Source organism: Tyto alba, unplaced genomic scaffold (assembly GCF_018691265.1).
Source record: "Tyto alba isolate M040663 unplaced genomic scaffold, T.alba_DEE_v4.0 Super-Scaffold_9, whole genome shotgun sequence".
In the NCBI taxonomy this organism is placed as follows: domain Eukaryota; kingdom Metazoa; phylum Chordata; class Aves; order Strigiformes; family Tytonidae; genus Tyto; species Tyto alba.
In genome coordinates, this window is record NW_024881330.1 from 30,170,435 (window position 1) to 30,193,109 (window position 22,675).

At 34.8% G+C, this 22,675-nt stretch overlaps 1 protein-coding gene across 8 annotated transcripts in view; it reads right to left on the bottom strand.

Annotated features, from left to right (window-relative positions):
* The window catches only part of RALYL (RALY RNA binding protein like), a 392,259-nt gene that overhangs the window by 311,515 nt on the left and 58,069 nt on the right, over positions 1–22,675 (bottom strand). Inside the window, exon 1 of one of the 8 annotated variants that reach the window (XM_033005853.2) lies at positions 19,746–19,765. The exons of 6 other annotated variants lie outside the window; for them this stretch is intronic. The gene's annotated coding sequence lies outside the window, so the exon portion shown is untranslated. Of the gene's footprint in view, positions 1–16,643; positions 16,665–19,745; positions 19,766–22,675 lie in introns of those variants that run through there. One more of the 8 variants, XM_033005854.2, reaches the window with a different exon arrangement.

A 22,675-nucleotide genomic window follows, 5' to 3' on the forward strand; every position in this document is an offset into this window, starting at 1 on the left:
GGAGTCTGCCAGCCTCCTAAAGTGAAAATGTTCCCAAACAGTACAGCACTGCCATGTGACTTAATTTTTATGATGTGTCTCACAATATATGGTGTTTTTCTTAAAACCTGCACCACAAAGATCTGAAAATTATTGGAATATTTTGTTTTCAGTTTGAATAGATTATATACCTGAAGTTTACAATTACAGTTTCTGGCTGAGCTGTAAGCAAAATATATGCTAGAAACTCACATCAAGAGACTTATCAGAACATTCAATATTTATCCATTTAAAAAAAAATTAATTACTTTGAAGCCTAATTTGTGATTTTGTTTTAAAACACACAGGCTTAGAAATTTTATTATAATGGAAGTAATGTTACAGCAGATTCTTGGGATTCATTAAAACTCATATATCTCACCTTTCAGCCTGTAAGTGTGTTCTGTAACCTGCTGAGGTCCTTCAAATCAATGTTCAGAAACAGAATAATTATTGCTTTTACTTATTTAGTTGGATTCATTTGAGGAGCACAATTAAATATTTATGCCCTCTAAACCTTGTTAAAACAGAGCTATTGGTACAGTAATTAAAGTTGCATTTGTAATTTTTACTGTCTCTTCTATATTTATAGCAGAAACTTGTAAAATCTTCATAACTTTACCATTTGTTTAAAAAATTAACCTGGGTCTGACGAGCGCAATACTTGAAGAGATGTTAGACTTGGAAAATAATTACCTGCACTCATCAACTCCTGTAGAGGTTTACTAAAACCTGTCTCTATAAGAAGATTTAAGTCAGGTCTTCATGGGGTGGAACTGTGACCATTAATCAGAACATATTTAAAACTGCAATAAACTTTTAGATGGTGTCTCTGTTCATTGCAAGGAAGCTCTCAGTCTTAGGGATTAAATTCAGTGTTGTGGTATTAACAAATCATTTGCACAGTTATTGTCATCAAAGATGAGGAAATATCTCCAGTGCCTTTTCTTGTTCTGAACACCTTTGTGAAGATGTAGAAGGTGGAGAGAAATTACACCTAAATTAAACTGAGAAAAAGACGCTTAAAGCAATCATTGGGGACTTTTTTTAAATTTCAGATGAGAGAAAATGTCTTGCCATGTATAAAGATTTCAGATTTGTAACAACCTAGACAAGTAGTTAGCAAGTTTAAAGCATATGTGCTTTCCATTTATTATTATTAGGTCCCAAATCAGAAGTGAGATCCTGAGAGCTTGCATTCACCTACTATGTTCTTATGTTGTTGTGGCTTCGTTCACAGACCTCATGGCTACTAAAGTACTATTCTGCTTTCAACACTTTTTAATTCTGTCCCATGACTGACTCAGGCTCCAAGATTTTTATTGTCTATTATCTTAGAGATTTTTATGATGGTGTTACTGTAAATAAGGTCATTGCTTGAAATAACAAGGAACACCTCTCAGTCTCATTTTATTATTTACAGACTTTTCTGGAAAAAAAAAAAAAAGTAAAAAGCTATATGGGTGACAAAGTATCTTGTTTATTATTATTTTTCATACTGAGATTTTTTTTTTTGTTCCAGGATCTTTTTTTTTGCTTTATTTTTTCAGATGTTATTGATAAAAAAAGAATAGATACTACAGAATGACAAGACTGTGCTTGTTGACCTGTAGCACTGCATACACAAAATTTAGAAGACACATTTGGAATGACTAGACTGAGAACTTTTATTAGCCAATAGCATAAGTCCATCAATGTCAAATATATTTTCTTTCTTCATATTCTATAACATATGGTTTCATTTTTTTCTGTGCAAATATCCTTGTAATGAAGAACACTTACTCCAGTGTTCAAAGACATCCAGTTTTTCCTGTCTGAGTCCCCTACATTTTTCTAGTACCTCCTAATCTTTGTTTTGAGCAGATTAATCCCTTTAACGCATTTTTTCTTTATTTTACAGTTCTCCTAATAATGACACTGTAACACATACTTTTCTATGTAACTTTTCATGAAGTTTAGGGAGATGAGAAGTACAACAAAGCCTTTGTCTAGAAAACCAAAATAAATTCTTTGGAATACCTTCAGCTCATTCCATTGGAGTTTGGCGTCGCAGAACCTTAAACCTAACAGTTGGTTATTTACCAGTTTCCTAATGTGACTGTCACTCACCATACAATACTCCCAAATTCATTTAGTAGAATGTGAATACCTACATACTATTATGTATTTATATTTGGAAGACAGGAGCATGACATTTATCATAAATTTTTTACTTTTTCAGTCTCTATCAGCAGTGTTGATAAATCAGTTTATAGATGTCTAGTCTTTTCTCCCAGTGCTTCTATTGAGATTTTCTAGACTGTTTTGCAGGCTCACTACCAGAAAAAATAATTCAAAGCCTTAGGCCCCTGGTACAGGTAAGGATGGCATGATAAATTTTATATGCTAGTGTGTGTGCATGCAACCATGACTCACAATTAAAAAAGAGCATTTAAAAAACCCAAGAATTGTAATGCTGAGACATGACAGCTCATCCACTGACCTCATGCAGATCTAGTCAAAATCATATATGCATCTGACTGAGGCAACTGTGAATGGCTTTATAATCACCTTCCTAGACAAGAGTATGAACAGTCGAAGTTTCTTTATATTCCTTTCACAGTGCAATCAAAGACACTAATCCCGCTTATGTGGGTGAATAACATTAAATATTTAAGTAATCCCTCTGACTTCACTCTGAAACTTCTAATGAGTCAACAGGTAATTTTATGTATCATCATGGCTTGATTTTTCAATAATAACAATACAGACTCAATAAAATAAAATAAATACGGCAGCAAAAAGGTTTACAGAAGAGGAAACCCCATTCACTAAAGGCAAATGTTCCTAAATTCTTTAATAGATTCTAGGTCTACTTATTCATTTTAAGATGTGTATTTTATATTCTGTTCCTTTAGAGAAAGTGCTCATGTTTTGTATTAATTTGAATAGATTTTTCTATTTATTTTTACTCATACTTTTTTCCTAGCTATTCTATGTACCCATACATTTGTTTGCACAGCTTCATAATGCATGGCCAAAGTAGGTCACTAGAAGGTAATGAAACTAAGAATTTTTTTTCCTCTCTTCACAGGTAAATGTATCCATTATCCATTGTTCTGAGAAATGTATCACGTGCTCATCAAAAAAACCTAAGAACTGTCAATTTGATGAATTACAACTCACATCTCATTAATGTTGAGCACAGAAGCAATATTCCACATCAAAAATGACTGCTAAAATATTCACAATTACCAGCTGTTCAGCATCCATTTTACAGATAAAAAACATGTCAAATTTAATTTATCAGATATTTTCTGCTGTCATACTTCTTTTTCATCCAGTGTGCTGAAAAGTTATCAAAAACCCCTCACTCTTATTCTAGACAAATATTGCATAGGCAAAAAGAATTAACACAAATGTTATGCATTCAGGTATAATAGCTACTTAGATGGATAGTCTTCAGAAAGTTTCTTCACTTTAAAAGTTGTATGAAGTATTTTAAGTGTTTGTCTTTTCCAGAAGGAGGGTCAAAGTTTTGTTAGTCTTTGTTCATTTAGGATACTGTTACCATGGCAAAATAAATAAAGAATTAATAGTATCTCAGTATATATTATTTTCTAGTTTTCATGGGGAGAAAAAAAAAAAAAAAAGATTTATTGTAAACAGATGACAAAGTGCACCCTCATTTGAGTATGTGGGGAAACATGGGGAGTGCTTATTTAGATCTTTAGTGATGTTGTGGAGATAAGTTGGCTTCTTAGTCTTGAACAGATCACAGAGGAAGAGAGAGCATGAAACTCTGAAGGCAAAAAAAAAAAAAAAAAAGGTTCAGTATGAGGCTGAGGGGTGTTTTTGTTGCATTTTGAAGACCTCTAGGGATCTGGAAATGACTTAAATTTCACACCAGAGGCCAAGTTGCAACAAAGTAATACCAGCTCAGATAAGGCCCTGCTTTACACTGCTGTTTGGGGAAGGTAAACGAAGGTGATTATTCCCTTTTATTCTGTGCTTGTGAAGCTGCATCTGGCGTACTGTGTCCAACTTGGGGTCCCTCAGTACAAACTGGAGCAATCGAATCGGACAAGTCATGTGGAGAGCTGCAGGGATGGCTTGGAGTTGTATAAGAGGCTAAGGAACCTGGGTTTTTTTCAGCCTGAAGAGATGTCTAAAATCTTGTGTCTCTGGAGCAGACCATCTGATCCCATCTACCAAGGGTCCTCAGATCCACTTACAGCTATACATCTAAATGCATCTCTACCACAGTGGTATAGCTGAGATGTTACTGCATCCCCAGAGGATGAAGTAAACTCATCTGATTTTGGAAATGTATGCCTCAGCATTTTAAGTAACCTGTCTTAGAAGTTAAAATGCAACAGGAAAAAAAAAAAAAAAAAAAAGAAAAAAGTAAAACCAAAAATGGGGCCAGGGGTGAGATTCAGTTTCATTTGAACTGAGACTGGACCAAAAAAAAATTCTGATGCAAAGCCTCATTTTTTCAGAGAATTCACATGAATGGTCTTTTATTATTTGGCCCTATCTGGCAGACGGAAATACTAAGGAAAAACGTACTGCCCAAGAAGCTACAAGGTTGTTAATAATTCTTTATTTGTCAACATCCTTAGCTATTATTTCCCAAATCCATTTTCTTTTCCTTTTCCATCAATAAGGTTTTTATTCTAGACTAAGAGCTCACAAGAGGAGAAAGCATCACCTCTCATGAGTGCCCAGTAGAGATATTTAGTTTTTCCAGATTTCCAAGTGAAGGTTGAAGCACATTTATTCATTAAATTTATAGGGGTTCCTCTACTTATTTTTGGCATAGCCCTTTTTGTTACTGACTTCTAGCAGAAAGATTAGAGTTTAGTTTGATTTCATAAAACAAAACATGCATAAATGGTGACTTCCCACCATCATGTCTTTTTAAACAAGTCCTGGTGGGATTGGGAAGTTCAGTTCTTTGCTCAGACTATTTTTTAAATACTAGAATGAAGGCTGTAGCAACTAAACCAAATATCAGCTCAATAAGTCTCCAGTTTGTTGCAAGCTAATATGATAGAGGTCTGCTTGAAATAAAAACCAATAAAATTGCTTCTTTTAAAAATGTCTTCACTTGGCTATAAACTCAAATTTAAATGTTTAACATTTTATCTTTATTTTATGTCTGATTCCAGTATAAATCTGGTGGTATACCTACAAATATTCCAGTAATATGACTTGTGACTTCAGCATTAGTGATTCACCATGAGAACTTACCTTTCTATAGCTAGAGACGAGACAATGTTGTAAAAAGATATTTTTTACATCTTTGCAATTGACTTTGTCCCTCTTTATACTCTGACTACCATTATTATTTATTTAGTATTAACACTGGCTACATGTCTAGAAAGTGAGGAAAACTTTCTGACCTAGAAAAATTGCAGTCTAAATTGTAAAGCTGATTATTCACAAACAAACAAAACCACAAAATAAAACCACCAACCCCCCTAAACTGACAATGATATGCCTTCTTTTTGTTTATAAAGCATTACAAAATATGGTCCAGTTACTGTACATGTTCTGTGGTCATAATAGCAAGTATTGAGTAAATAACAGAAATATTTTAATCTGTAAGGTCTTTGAATAGCATTCAATTTAGCTTTTTGATGGTCATTAACTTGTGTGATTGGTCTCCTTAGGCACATAGCACTGTTTGTGCCTTCATTGGACAATTAAAAATTTTTAAAAAGGAGAATGACAAATGATGAACAATGGATAGCAAGTATTCTTGTTCCCTCTGATGCATGTGTTTCCATTCACATAAGGTTATTAATTCAAATAGGCCTCCCCAAAAGGCATATGCAAGACAAGTCACATTCACATGGATGCTCCTAGATACTGAGCACACTGGTGGGTATTGATTCAGATGGTATTTTGTATTGTAACAAGTGCTTACAAACACTGTATTAGCAATATCTCATGTATACCTAGGTGATATGAGAGTGGAAGGTGTTTCTCCTTCACATTAAATCTATATGTAGTATTACCTTATTACTACTTTCATTCTTGTAAGAAGCCTTACCTGGACACAGTTTACATAGAATGAATAAAGACTCTCTTAAACACTCCTTTCTCTGCTCCTGGTAATGGCTCTTCTTGTATTTTTTTTTTTTTTCCTAAATTGAAGAAAATCTCCCATATTTCAGACATACCATAATTTGTTTCCTAACCATGGTGAGACCTTTCTCCATTTACCTGTTCCTTGACCAACATCTATGTCAAAAAGTCAGGGGAGCTGTTGTTCATAAGCCACATTAAGTCCAAACTGCTTGTTTTTTCTTGGTGGGATGTAAACATACTGTACACTTCTGTTAGCATCTTGGGTTTCTTTTCCTGCATTGTATCTGGGTTTTCTTCCTCTGAAACTCAAGGATATGAACTCAGTACAAATATGGATCCAACATCCTATGCAAACTAGACCCCCACATAATAACCTTTTTGTGTGGCAACTATTTCAAATAACAGCACATAGGCAGTTGTAGTTATGATATCAAAGAATGAAGATTCATGGAAAAAATGTCAATGATCTTGACGTTCCCCTATATCAGATGCTAAGTCAGCTGCCTCAGATCTCAGGATGCACCTTCCTCTGTGTTCTTCTAGACTGAGCCCCTCTGCATCACACTTGAATTAGGAGGTCCCAGAAGCCTGGAAGGAAGTGTGTGATTCCTCTCCTGAGCTCCCATTTCCAGAAAGTTGACTGTGGTGGGTCTTAACTATATTCAGCTACATGGATAAGCAATTCCTTTCTGAAAGTAAAACCTGTTTAGAATTTGACAGGTTTTCATGTCCTCTGCATGGGTATTTCCCACATGAAAGACCATCTGGATCTTAATTCCTCAGAGCTAACTGATGGATTAAAAACATTATACTAGAGAAAAATGTATTCTTTATATTCAAGTTGTCTGGTTTAAGTGTTCCAGCTAAATTTCTGCTTATGTGAAATATACTTAACAGTCCCCCATATCCTGAATCTCCTTTATGATTAATAGACACAATATACTCTGCATATTTAAATAATATTCAGAAAACTGTAGCCCCCAGAAGAATATTATTCAAGGTCTCGCAATCAGAAAATCACACTGTATTTTCAGTTGCTGACTGTCTTTAAAGTAGAAATAAACCAAAAAAATAAACTTCAAGAAAATTCCTGGGTCATGGAGACTCTTACTAAATATTTTATAGAAGTTGTTACTGTCTAGACAGAAATCTGATGTAAGGGTTGCATACCAGTAGCCACAAATAATCAATATGACAATTTTGGCATGGAAGCATAAAGTTGGCTGCAACAAAAATCAATAAAAACATGAATCATCATGTCCTGGTATGCTAATTATGCTTCTGACTTTAACCATTAGTACCTGAATAAAATATAAGTTAAGAAAATATCCTCTACAGCTGTCATTAGTAGTTAAGTGCTGACAACTAATTATCAACCTTTTCTGAAAGTGCTAATGTTTTACTAATGCACTGCATCAGTAGATTACATGAGTAGATAAAAAGTAATTATCTTTTTAAAAAAAAATCCCTTCGTAACTTTAAATCTGATATGGTCTTAATAATGAGTTTCTATATATTTACATGCTTCAAGCAGTTATACAAGAAGGTTGCTATCCATTTTAGCTTAATCAATATTCTGTTCTTCATCTTGTTGTCAGCTTGAGACAATATAAGTTATTGTATGAGAAATTGTTCAAACAGTCTTTTCCAGCTACCCCAAAGTACACCACTGATAGGGTGGGGACAGACCCAGACAAACAAGTAATTTATGTTCCTCTCTATGAAGTTAAAATTTGAGTAAAACGGTCTAGGGAAAAAATATCTCTGGAAGCTCTAGATAATAAAAAAATATAACTTGTACCAGTGATATATAATGCATTCAACCAGCTGCTGAAAGAGCTATCTCATAATCTCACTATTTGTGGCTTTGAATATGCTACAGTTCAAAAGCAAGTTTTCCCTATGGTCATTCCTGGAGTTTTAGCCTGAATTCAGCGTATGCACGAAAAAAAACACTTTATGTATTCTCTTAAGTATAATCACATATGTTTAAAAAAGTCATCATTTACTTTTTTAGAAGATTATAACTATAGTTTGAGATGGTTCTGGTAGTCTGAAGTAAATTTTGTTTTATGGATTTATTTTTTTTTTTTAATTCACAGATAACAATTGTTTTCTCCTATTTCAAGGACAGCATGTTAGGTGTATAACTATTGATGCTCTGCTTTCCAGAGACCTACTATGTGATGCAAGTGGCTAAGCTGAACAAGAACAAAAGATCAGATCTAAGGAGCTAGAGCAGATGACAAAACATTTGGGGAAAAGTAGGTAAGCAACAGTGTAGCATAAAATGATCTAGAAGTTATACTGGCCCACAAACTGCATATTGGTCAAACAATAGCAACATGCTATTGTTTCAAGAGAAAACAATGTCACTCTGACGGGTTTAAAGATAAATATTTTATGAGGAGCAGAGAGGTGCTATGACATTCTGCTAGATGATGGTGAAGCTTCAGCCAGGAGAAGGGTCCCAGTACGCTCAAAGACAAATGAGAGGGATCTGGGAGGTTAATACTAACCACAGGTGTGTGAAATTATCAGAAGTTTATAAAACATGATCTGTGAACCAAAACTGAAGGAACGGGAAATGTCCACTGTGAAGGAGATGAAGTGGTGACATGAGAGTAGTCTTCTAGCATGTAAAATTTCATTATTACATTAAAATACAGGTCAGTTCACCTCTATGACCACTAGGAATAATACAAGATTTGTAATTTGCAAAGGTATAAGATATTAGGAAAGGATTTATGCCTGTATAAATAATGAAATGCTGTATCAAAATAACTAGTGAGGTTGTTGGTTCACTTTCACTTCATGTTTTTAACAATATTTGTGTCTGTCATGGATGATGAAGACAGACTCGATCTGTCTTTGTAAGAAAAGCAAATGAAAGCAAGGATCTAAAAAAATAAGTCATGCCAAATATGTGATCTAGAACATGATTGCAGACTCTTAAAAATATGCAGGATCCAAAGCTAACAGAATGCTGAACATCTATATGATGAAATACATGAGCAGTAGCATTGGCACCGGAAATTTTTATCAAAATTATTGCAGTCAAGGCAATTTGGCAAAATGTGTTAGGTGTATGTTCAAAAAGGCATATTATTGAGTAGCTCTTTTAACATATTGAAGTAAATATAAATATCTATACATTTGTTCCAAATCACCAACAAATATCTGCATGTCTCGTTTGCTATGGAAAAAACAAATTCCTAAATCTGTTAGCTAGTGTGATAAACACATATACAAAAAAATATAATAGACTGTCCATTTTGTTTATATAGATAAGCTAAGGGGGCTCCGACTAATTCATGAAGCTCTTGAAGTAAATAAAATTCTAACGTTATGAAGACATTATCTTTCAAGTACATATTTGCTAAGAGTAACCTTTTTCCATACCTGCAATTATCTTACTCTAAACTGATTGTTGTTGACATATGTAATTAATGCTTACAAAAGGACAATCCAGGAATTAAGGCAGGCAGCAATTATTTGAAGTGTAATGTCTGCCAGATTAATGTTGCTGTAATGAATGTTCATTGTGTATTAAAACTGCACGACAACTACAAGAAGAGCCATTGAAAAGCTGGTTCAGAGGGAAAAATTAAGATTATTTATATCTAATAAAAATCAGACTGAAGAGGCTGCAACCCACAAGTTAATTTTTAGTTTTCATCTAAGGATTAATTGGACCCTGTATATCAAAACATCTCTTTGCCAACAGACTTTTCTTTGTTTAGATTATGCTGCACAAGGACTTAACCTACGTATACTGAAGCCAGTGGAAGGATTTGCTTTTACTGGACAGGATTTAGACTCACAGTTCTAGTAGGCTCTTACTGGTTACATAGAAAATGATGGTGTGCTTATTTATCTGTTTTGTTTTGCTTTGGTTTTTGCTTTTTTTTTTTTTTTTTTTTTTTTTTTTTTCATGCATATCCTACTTCTTATTGCTAGGGCTTTTCTTTTGGCTGGGATTCTGAGAAGCTCTAAAAAGATTCTTTAAGTAGACAAGCAAACATTTAGAAGTTCATTCATACCTCCCCTCTTCTGTGCTTCAAAATAATAATAGAAAAAAATTAACAAAAATATTCTGAAATATCTGCAATTTTCTTTAAGATTACATATATACAATAGAACTGCTAGCTAGCTAGAAGAAAAATGAAAATCACTAGACAGTGTATACCTTTAAATGAGGAAAGAAAACTAATGGAAAAGATAAATACGCTGCTTTGATTGATAAATACTTCTGACCATAAGCAGCAAATATGATTACCAAAATAAGTGGTTTAATGAAAATTATTTCAGAACATTGATACATATGAACAGTACATAGAAGTAGCATCTACTGCTATCACTCACTCCTATTGCCTGAGGGCACAGGTTTTTATTCAAGCTCATACCTGGACACCCAGAGCTGCCCTGAGTTAAGCTGTAGGTGTCTTGAGCCAAGACATATCTTGTGCTGCCCTGGTTTGCGGGTTTCCTGGGTTGACCTCACACCTACGCTGTAGGTAGCCTTGTCTCCAGCCATGGGGTCACCTTGGACTTGGCTCATTACCTCACCTTGTCTAGGACTGTCAATGGACCCTGTCTCTCGCACCACCCTACCCTGAGACATCATCAGGGAGGGCACTGCACTACTCATGACATACCTGTTCTCAAATCCCAGCTCATCTTCCCTCATGGATCAACTGGCCATTTACTGCTCCCTGGCACAGACATGCACTGTGCGTGCCTTTTAAAAACTGCAGACCTCAGATTAGTATTGTTTGTCATCACCTTGCACTCATATCAATGACATTTCAAGACAAATACTGCTGTGTATCTCAGCTGCTTGTAAAATCCACAGAGAGATGTGGCTTCACAAGCAAGCAAGTTTTCGAATGTGACTAGAATGAAAATATGATGAAATAGCTGCTGCATGGTTATTATTAAGGTGCAGCAGTCCCAAAGCAAGTACTTATTGAACTTTTTCAAAAACTAGAAGCTACACAGGTCACAGCTAGTTTATCATCACATGGAGTTAGAATTCTTCATGATACTCTAAAATCACAGAATTGTTCAAGTTGAAAGGGACCTCCTGAGATCATCTAGTCCAACACCCCTGCTTAAGAAGGGTCAACTAGACCATTTTCCCAAGTTGATGTCCAGATGGCTTTTAAATATCTCCATGGATAGAGACTCCACAACCTCTCTGAGCAACTTGTGCCAGTGTTTGACAAACTTCACAATAGAAAAGATTTTTTCTAGTGATAGGACAAGGGGTAATGGCTTTAAATTGGAAGAACATAGATTTAAATTAAATGTAAGGAAGAAATTCTTGACTGTGAGAGTGGTGAGACACTGGAACAGTTTGCCCAGAGAGGTTGTGGATGTCTCCTCCTTGGAAGGTTGGACGGGGCTTTGAGCAACCTGATCTAGTGGAAGGCGTCCCTGCCCATGGCAGGGGAGGTGGAGCTAGATGATCTTTAAGGTCGCTTCCAACCCAAACCATACTATCATTCTATGATTCTTGTGTTCAGATGGAATTTCACGTTTCTTAAGTTGTGCCCATTTCTCTTGTCCTGTCCGCGGCAACCACTGAGAAGAGTGACATGAATGGAGTGTTCAGCATGCAGCCCATGATGCAGGAATGGAAGAATTCTTTTGAAAGAAGCCCAGGCAGAACTGTCTGGAGCATAACAGACGTTTGTTTCAATAAGCAGAGACTAAGAAAGGAACTTTTTTGAACTTTAAATTGATGGTTCTTATGTTATTGCTTTTTTTTTTTTTTTTTTAAAACAAATTAAGACATATTGTCAAGAAGCTTGGATGTTAGTTGGGCTCCACAGAAACTAACAAGCTTTTCAAAAATCAATCAGTGAGCACAATACACAGAAAAATAGTTCTCTGACAAGTAAAAAAGATCAAATGTATAAATTAGTTTGGCATATTTACAGTTTTGAGTATCATTATCAATGTTGGAACTTGATTCAGCAAATGATTCTCTATAAGTCAACACTAAGAATACAATACCCAACAGAAATATTTCTTTAAGCTACTTACATACTGTGAAACTGAAACTCTCCAAATGATAACTATTAAAGCGGAAACATTAATTATATCAGCCTCCCATATTCACGCTGTTCTTTCTTCACCATTTAAGACTGTGATAATTTATGTAGCACTGATCTGATACAGTATCTTTGATGCAACTGCAAGCTCCATGCCGTTCCCTCTTAATAGACCTTAGAAGCCTCTCCATGGGTGTTCAGCTGAGCTTTCTCAGCATAATGGAGAACAGGGCTTTAACAGCCAAAAATCAGTTTTTCTCTGCAGCATCATATTTAGCACATCTCAGTGCATGGTAACTGGGCCAAAGTTAATACTGTTTAAGCAGCATTAAAGATGTGTTGTGGAGTCCTCTGAGCAGCAGCTGCTGAGCAGTCCTGAAGCTGGACTAGAACAGCCTCGGGACCACCTGTACGCCAAATGCTGCTTCTGCTGTCCCTGCATTTCTTGTTGAGCATATTCAACAGGGGAATGAGATTCTTCTTTTTATTTTTACACTTCAGTGTTCGTCTCTCACCTGGCAAGCAATGTATGAAATTGCATTATGTATAGATCATTAATAGCTGTTTGACTATACGAGCAGGTTGTTACTTTTCTCTTTCTGAAAATACAGACTACGTCATTACTGAAACACTTTATTTTTCATTCTGCTCTTCCTCACTATTAAATTTTTGCAAAACAGGCCCAAATTGCAAATAGATGTTTGTCTTGTGGCTTTCTAAAAATCCCACTGAGCAAAGAAATTTATTTGAATACTTAAAATTCAGTAGTTTGAGGAGTTAGAAGGATATTATTCAGTTGTTCAGGCATAGACTGAGAAATTTTAATTTATCAAGTCTAATAAATTTTGAAGTAATCCTCTTTTAGGGTTATTTTTACCTTAAATAAAAGAGCATTATTTTCCAGAGGCTATGGAGTTAATAGTAACTATCATACTGAGAAAAGCTGTTCATCAATAAATCCACTTTTGCAATTAAAACTAGATGTACACGAAATCGCTCTTGCAGCGCTATCTAATCTATGCACATATCCGCTATCAGAGACAGGAATCCTGGGGTAGATTTGAAATTAAACTATGCAATACTAGAGGATTTTTTCTAAAGCGTGGGCTTGCAGTGTTGGAAATCAACTAATCCTGACATTTCCAGGGATATGGAACATCATCTTTGAAATGCTCTTGGCAAATGGAAGGAGGCAATGTTACCCTGCTACTGCCTGTGCTGCTGGAGAATCGAGGAACTGTTTGTTCTTGGCTGTTCCTACTGTTTGCCGAAGCACTCGTGCTACTGTCACCTCCGTGTACACCTTAAGTGGCATGAGTGAGAACAGAAAGTCACTGGCTTCCAGATGTCTGTCTAGGAATGTAGTTGGTTTAAGGTTGGGAACAAAAAGTTTGATTATCAGTTTAAGATGATTTGAGGCTGGCGATAATTAAAGGTTGGAGCTTTATTAAATAACCCATTTATTTGTCCATTTTAAGCTGGTAGCTTTGAACAACTTCAGTGAAGTTAAGGGAACTAATGACGTAACACTGAACATCTTAAACTACCATTTAGACAAATATTCTATTTTTTGACTTCTCAGAATATCACTTATTGCATAATCTCATTGCATCGAGAAGTGAAGTACATAACAGGTTTGAAAATCAATGTGCTAGCTAGACGCCTTTCTAGAAAATAGTTATTGAGCCATAGCAATAATATGATTAAATGTTCATCCACATCCCAGTTGTTATTCTGATTTTTTCTAAACTCATCTTGTCTCTGGGTTTATTTTATTAAGAGTGGGGACCCAGTGTTGACTACAAGTAGACCTATTAAATTAATCCTTTATATCCAATGGTTTCTGGAGAGCCTGATGCTAATATCTCTTCCTGTGTTGTGAAATCTCTTGGTGCTTACAGTAAATGAGCATTTGGAAGCACTGTATTTTCAGGAGAACAAATGACTATCACAAGTCATTTTTACTCCTTTGGTCTACAGTTAGGATTTGTAAGAAAATTATAGTGATACTGCACTGACTATTGTATTATATGTCCCCAAACTACTACAAGATCTCTCTATGCAAGTCATACAAGTGTTATCAAGTATATCTTGTAGTATTCCAATTTTCTGATCCTATTACTAGTTATTCTTAAGTTTCCACAATTTTTCTTTTTCTTTGTCAGACCGCAATGCTATCACATTTTTGCATTCTCTGTGCTTTTTCAACAAAATTTCTTCACAGAATACTGTACACTTTTTTTAAAGTCAACACATATTTTGGGTTTCTTCTGGAGATGTTTAGTTTTCAGTTTCTCTAAAGGTATGATTTTGAGATGTTCTCTCTAGTTCTACTGATCAGAATCATGATTTTTTTGACATGAAATAGAAACAGCTAAAAACCCCTGTGTAGTGGTAGTATTGCCTGAGATTGTTTTGCTCCATGTTTCACATTCAATCATGGTTATTTGAATATAACTTCATAATACTTATGGAATTATTATTCCTGCCCATATTAAAATAGAAATAGGTGAGGAAATAAAACCAGTAGAGGTATTAATTGGAAGCAAATTAACTTCACTTGTGTCGCTGTAGGTAACTGGGAATCACCAAGCATTTTTATCCTAAGAGCTGCTGAATTCAGCCTAATAAAATTTTAGTCTGAAATCTTATTTCAAATAATAAAATAACCCCTAGATTTGTAAATCTATAAAATTTCCCATACATAGGAGTTACCCATGCTGGCTCTGTCCTTTAATAGGAATACTGAGCAAGATTATTAATTTTTATCATGCAAAAAAAAGTTGTAATGAAATAATCCTTAGTGACTTCAGTATCAGAAACACTTCAAGAAAAATTATGACTCAAGTGAAAAAAAATATCGTTACCCAACTTAAGGAGTTTCAGAATCATGAATTATCTTGATATTATCTTATGACTTATTTCAGAACTTTAGACACAATACTGGTGATAATTAGCAGTTAAAGCCTTTTTCAAGCATTAGATTCAGTCATGCTCTCTTCCAAGTTTGTTCTTTTTTTAAATGGTGATTAATACAGGATTCAATATTTTAGTAATAATACACTATTTCCAAATAGCGTATAGATGACTTTTCATACATGTTGCATTAGAAAAAAAAATAAGTGTTCATATACCTGTGTAAGTTAGTCATAGGCTGATATATTTGTTGAGAAGAAAAATGATGTATGGATTTTCTGACAACGTTTAAGATGTTCCTTATTTCAAAGTCTCACTTGCGACAAATTATTTTTAGTAAACATTTTTAGAAATTACTTTTTTTCATCTTTCCTCCACCCCTCCCTTTTCTTCACCACTGACTTCTATTAATGTGCCGTCTTCATTCAGTGTCCTTTGAGTTTAAATGTGAGACTGACTGATAAGCGTATCTTCGCATCTCTCCTGACAACAGATACAATAGGAGCCCTGAACACCATTGCTCTGATCTCATATTAAACACCTGTGGGTAGCATGGCAGAGCAATTTCTCAAATAATAAAGACATTCTTTTGAGTACTGGACTCTTCAGCCTATATTGGAAAAGGACTAGAAAACATGTGTCAAACTTTTACAGATCTCTGCTGATGTGCAGAACTTTCTTGATCATCTTTCAAAAAGTAATTGCGACAAGTACATAGAACTCCTGGTAAAACTATCAGAGGTGACTGGAAGGCATGAATTCTATGCAAGAAGTTATGCAGCAGTAAATGTTCTTTCCTATATTAACATCAAATACTTCAATAAAACATGAGAAAAATTGTTTTCTGAATGGGTGTATGGTTCATTTCTATTATGAGGACAAAACCAGAAAAGAGTATTTTTATTTTGTTTTTTAGATTTTAACAGCATAGAAACTATTAGTAATGCTTAATTATAAATATGGAATGCCTGCCCTTAGGTCAGTACTTGGACAGCTGGACTATTCTTACACATGGTATTAGTATTATTATCAGTAAAGCTGTGTCCTGCTTTTTACACCAACCACTGTTTTATAAAGCACATTCAATAAGCCCAAATAATGTGAATTTGTATCAGTTATGCTGAATTAATCATTAAGGAATACAGTCTCTCAGAAAATCTATAACCATAATACCCAGCTTTTCATTCAAAAACATTTGGATTTTTTAGTTTGAAACTGTTTTTCTTCTTAATATTCTCTGTAATTTTATTCAAGATAAACACTCAATACTACTTTAAAAGAACCAGTTTCAAACAAATAATTTTGGTTTTGTCAAAACAAAACACTGTGTTAGCTTAAAGTGAATTTTTAGATTTCTGAGACAGATACCACCCTCCACAGTCCATTATTTACCCAGCTTCACCAGTGATGTATAGCATTCGCTATTAAAAATGTTGACATTTACTTGATTTTATTTTTGTGACAGAGAAATCCCTAGAGGTAGTTACTGTGAGCAAAAACCTTTTTATTCTGACTGTTAGAGACTACATTTAGCAAACAATAGTGTAGAAAGAAGAGGAAAAAAGATCTTACCTGACTACCACTTGGAAAACCAAGAAAGCCTTCTTTCCAGTTACTTTTTGGAAGATGAATCAGCACACCAGCTTCCCACAAATTAATTTCACATTATAGATAGCACTGCTACACATTGTACCCTATACCATGATTCAAACTAGTTCAGTTCAGTGGGGTTAATTTATTTCTTGAAATCACGCAGCTGCTCCACAATTTTCTGCTCAGAGTAAAACACAGCAAGAGATGCTTAAACACTTGCATCTGTCCCTGATTAGCTATCTTGGAAACTAATTAAGCAATCAATAAACAGAACAAGTACAAGTCAATGGCATCTCTGATAAGCATGCATGATCTTAAACGTAAAGCAACATAGTTGTCAGCAATTACAAGGAAAGCTATACCATCCTAAGGTTCATTAAGATACATTTGTACAGCTATTAAATGTCCATCTACTAATAGATTTTGTAGGGGCAGGGGTGGGGAGTTGTCTTTAGCTTCACTGGTGTATAGAGTAAATTTCACTTAATCATCAATAACAAATACTAGATGAACCTGCAATATATATATATGTATATGAAGCATAAACAAAGCCATTTTTTCTTGATAATAGCTGAATATTCCTTTTAAACTTCTGTCAGTAGTTCTTAAGTCTTGGACTTGAGGTATTTAATATGTTGCTATGGAAGCATTATGTCTCTTCCCATTGCAAAAATTATATGCCTGAATATGAAGCAGAATCTGACTGATTTCAATCTTTGAAGAAGTCCTGACACATGAGTTTGATGATGAGATTTTAAATTATCTGCTTATCTGAAAACATGTATAGTTGTTATTTTAAGCTAAGCAAAAATGCAGGATTACCACAGCACTTAATGTTATCAAGGATATTATATGCAATTACAGGGCAAAACAAGAAAAAAACAATCCTGTCCTAATTGGACCCCTATTCCTAAAATAATGGCAATGATCTGGCTGTACTTTGCCCTTCCTCCTGCAGTATCCCACCATTGTAGCTGCTGCTACTTGAGCTCTGGGATTACTGGAGCTGTACAATACAGTATCAGCTTGCACAAATTCATTATCCTTTCCACTGACATTCACCCTATTACTTGAAAAGACTTAGGTTCTGTTTCAACATGACTATCTTCAAAAAGAGTCCAGGAAGTTCTAATCACCTGCCTTTGTGATTGAGATATTTGTGGAGGGCCACAACACTATTCTAAATCAGCTCTAGCTTCAGTGTTGGCAGCAGACCAATTAAGTAAATTGAGCTTTTAAAATTCTCATCCTTACTCTTTACAAATAAAAAGTGCATTTTGTATATCTGCAGCTCACAAAGTTGATAGGGTTTGTCAGGTTCCTAAAACTGTACAGGTACTCAACTCTTTAAAGGGAAGAGCATCTATGTATGTATTTAAATGCATTTCACAGCATACATCAAAAATGTATTGAGAGGGAGGTATCATTAATACAAGATACCTAGCATATCACTTTCCTGAATTACTAGCTCCTGAAATTCTGATCTGGATGTTATATGTGTAATACTTCCTTGTATATTATACAGAAGTTAAATTGCCATCCCACTGATTAAAAATGAGACACTTTTTAAAGAGTTAATAAATGCTTCAGAATGACAATTCAGCAAGGTAGATAAGCGTGTGATGGATTTAGCACCATGCTCTAGGTTGGACACGTCTAATATCTAGGACAGTAGGTAAAAAACGGGACTGGCTTTTTGAAACAGAAGAGATGATTGTCATTAGGCAGAATGTAATTTTCCACATTGGAGTTGGACCAGCACAGTGGGTGCTTTACAGTGCAACTCTTCCAAAAAGTATCTCCTACTCTTTAATGACTACAAGCAGTATGAAGGTTGGTTTTATCTGAAATTTGGAAGCAAGATCATATGAGCTTTTGTCCAAACCACTACAATCCTTCTGAAAGTTTCAAATGGCACAAATGTCCTTGTAAGAAATAATTTTTAATTTAAAATATTAATACTTATTACTGTTAATATTTATACTTATTCATTACATTATTAAATAATATATTGATTATAATTATATATTATATATATCATCTATAATGTACCATGTTATACTAATATTAGTATATCAAACATTATTATATAATAGATATATTATTAATAATAATAATCACAATAGATGTCATATTGCCAAATATTCAATCTTGAAAACTGCTTTTGCCAAGGCAATATAATGATTAATATTCTATCATTTATGTACAATTGTGAATTTAAAAAAACCCTTCTTTTGTTGTTGGTAGAGTATTACCCTAAGCTTATTGTCAAGGCATATTGAAATGCAACATTACTCTTTAATTATTTGACTTTAAGTACATCAGCTATAAATGTCAACACTGTCAGCTGATTGATGATATAAAAACTTTTTTTTGTATTTCATACTTGTCTTTATTTTTTGTTTTATTCTAGTGAAATATAAACAATCCATTGGTTTAAAAGAAAACAAACAAACAAACAAACAGAAACTAAACAGCAAAACATAAAAATCCAATCCAAGACAACTTGAAAGGTGGCTACTATACATCTTATCTTTCTACTCCTCTTTCCTGTTCACATGTTCTTCCTTTTCTTATACCAGCCTTCTGTTCTGTTTCTTGATTTTCTTCACATTTTTATTATTATTCACTCCTGCTCCTTCTTCCCTGAATCTATTCTCCCAGACTTTCTTTTCCTTCTTCCTTTCCTCACCTACTTTCTATGACCTTTTCAAGTTGTTTGTTTATAATTACTAAGAATCCTTTGCTAATCCAAAAAGCAAATGAAGAAGTAGTAAAAATCAATAATATTAATTCTGTGGTGGTCTATGTGATTTCTTAATTAGGCTAGATGACTGAAGCTTTTATTAAAAACCTATTATGTTATCTGTTTGTACAGAACCCAGAAAAATGCTGAACAACATGCCCTTCTTGGTTACATAACTACAAAGTGAAAGTAGTTCCACAAGTGATGTGAACGGGGTAATCCTGGTGCAAAATTAGAATAAAACCCAAACTTTCACTATTACTGTATCACCTGCAAAGACCTTGCAATCTCACGTAAACTCTCAGAAAAGCTTGTAAGTGCAAGAGACTACTCACATGGGCAGTCAAATTTTCTTAATTGTGGCTGCTGGCATTTGTAAATCTCACCTGGGCAAACATTTGACTGATCAGGATTTAATACGTGTCATGACGACATGACATGTTGACAGGGGCTGAAAAAATAGAAGGGGACAGCATCAAGTAGGAAAATTATTGAAAAATCAAGACCATTTAGAGATCTAATTCACATCTCTTCCCACCTTGATGAACTGGTTCTTTTGCTTTTGACATATGAAACCCTATACTTATCAGTGGCTTTTATACACTATGTTAAAAACAAAATTTACAAAATTTTACTTCCCAAATTGTCCTGAATTTTATCTTCAGAAAATTATTTTTCTATATGGCCTTAACATTAGGATTCTGAATTATGAATATGGCTACTAATGGTGAAGACACTCTTTGAAAAAACTGTTTTAACACCAGCATGGTAAGACCTAATATGTAAGTCCTGGCCCCAGAATCTGTAATGCCGTAAGCTAGATACCAAAGACTTTATCTGTCATAGCAAAGTAGAGAGCAGTAGGACATGGGCTCAAGAACCATCTTACAATTCCCTGTTCTATTTAATTATTAATACACTCCCTAACATGGTTTTGGCCTTGGCAAACTAGCACTTTCCCAACCATATAAAACACGGTTTGGGAGACAACGTATTGAAGAAACCAGTCAGTATGGATGAGGCCTGTTTGAAGACAAAGCTTAGACCTCTTTCAGCAGGAATCCAAGCCCTAGAGATGCAAACCATTCTGTGTTGTGTGCCTGTTGGTCCAGAGGGAATTTACCAGAATTGGCAAATCTTCAGTCTACCACAGTGTATGTGGGCAGAGTTTTGTTCCCAGCAATTAGACAACTGAATGCTAACATGTTGAAGTGACCCAACAGGATAGGTTGTGCAGACAAGCCCTTTCCTTCTAAACAATAATAAGGTGCAAAATGCTGATGGCTTTGAAACCCCTTTCAGGGCCATAACTGTTTCTGCTAAAGAACTGCTCTTCCTCCCCAGAAGTCAGAACCTTACAGAGTAGTATCACGCTTGGTGCAATCTAGGAAGGAAAGGCCAGGATTACGTTTTCCTTGCAGCCAGGGAGAGATTCCAAGTCACATCTTTGTTTTCAAAAGAGTGACTTAGTAATTACCTATAGACTGTTCCAGAAATGGAAAGGTGATGGAGAAGGTTTCTTTTCCATTAAAGATTCACTCTCCATGCTATAATTATAGATTTCTTGTGCCAGGAAGAACATCAAGGGAGAATAACCACAGTACGCTGGTTAGGACTTTCACCTTCAGAAGAAAAAACAATCGTATGTGGTAGTCCAAATTCAAGTCCTGTTTCAAATGGTCCTTAAATTGGGACAATAATTCAGGTTTTCTCCCCTTTCAAGTGCCCTAAGAACTGAGCTAAAATGTCATGGTAACAGGGAAAGATATTCCTCCTATATTTGTGTGCCTGTTTTTTGAACCGTACGCACATTTTTATCACGCATATTCACCATACAATCTGTTCTTAATTTTAATTATTTTCAGTATTAAAGGCCCATGACACTATTAGCTGACCATTAAAAGTCATCTATAGCTCATTATCGGTGATTAATCTCCTGCTGTCTTTTAATTAATGTTTATTAGGGGAACAGTGGTTTAATAGCTGTTCCATATTTTCTGTGCTAGTCAAGAAAACTTAAAAGGCAGTTATAGTGGACTTCTAAGATTTTCAAATGGCATTTTTTTATATTGACTTTTACGCCTCAGGAAATAAACTGTCATAAAAAAGGTGGAAAAATGAACCACACTAAAGACTTGTTTTACCCTAATGATAGTCACTGAAGCCTTAATGGACTATTTTCACTTTCTTCAGACTATTTAGATTTCCAGATATATGAGTCTGGCCATGCCAGGATCAGCTTGCCATACTTGGCTAACAAGCCTGTAACCATCTTTGAGTATTTTGCATTTTCTTTAGTTACAAATCTTGCTTGAAGAAGCCACTTTGATATTGACAGTCTCAAAAATTAGAGTAATCTTTCACTCATATTTTTTTTTTCCTTTCCTTAGAGTTTATATGTATTCTTCTACCTACACACAACAATCCTCTCCCTTATCAGCCTCCAGTTTATTAGGCTAAATTAAACAATCCCTTTCACACTTACGTTGTATCACAGGTTCTGTCTCCTTGTCATCAGTTTTGCAGCCCTCCTCTGCATTTATTCCCATTTGAAATCACATTTCCTAAGCAAAGGTATTGTATTTGAGATCAGGCCTTGCTTCTGGCTGGTCAGTATGTATAGTTATACCCTTGCTCTGTTGAAAACATCTCTGATAAATTTAGCTACATACTTGTCTTTCCCATGGCTGCAAAATATTTGTGTCATAGTATTTCTGGGATAATCCTGAGGTCCCCTTCTTTCTCAGTGACCTATTACTGATAAACACCTAATTTATAGTTAGGGTATTCATTAAGTAACCTCACATTACCAACCTTGCCTTTTTACACTATTATATTTCCATTATATGCCATTTCTATTACTCCAGACTTCGATGTCATTAATTTCATTTATGATGTATTCATTTGAGTTAAAATGATAAAGGATAGCCTTATGCTATTAACAATTTCTATCAGATCTCAGCTTTTGTACAAGGGTTGTGGACTGGAACATTAATTAAAGTTGATTCTGGAGAACTCCCTGTGGGCTGCTCCCTGGCACAGCAGTTTTCTTTCCTACACTGTCTTACCTCTGTCCTGTTCATTTTACCTTGGAAATCCTAGTCCCCTTCTTCTCTCATTAATATTTTTCATGTGATACCAGTAACTTTGAGTAAGTAACTTTAAGCAAGCACCTAAATTCCATAACACATAATCAAATTAATACAGTTGCAGCATACACACATTGAAAGGAATTTTCTCATTTGAAGCAGAATCCAAATTGCTA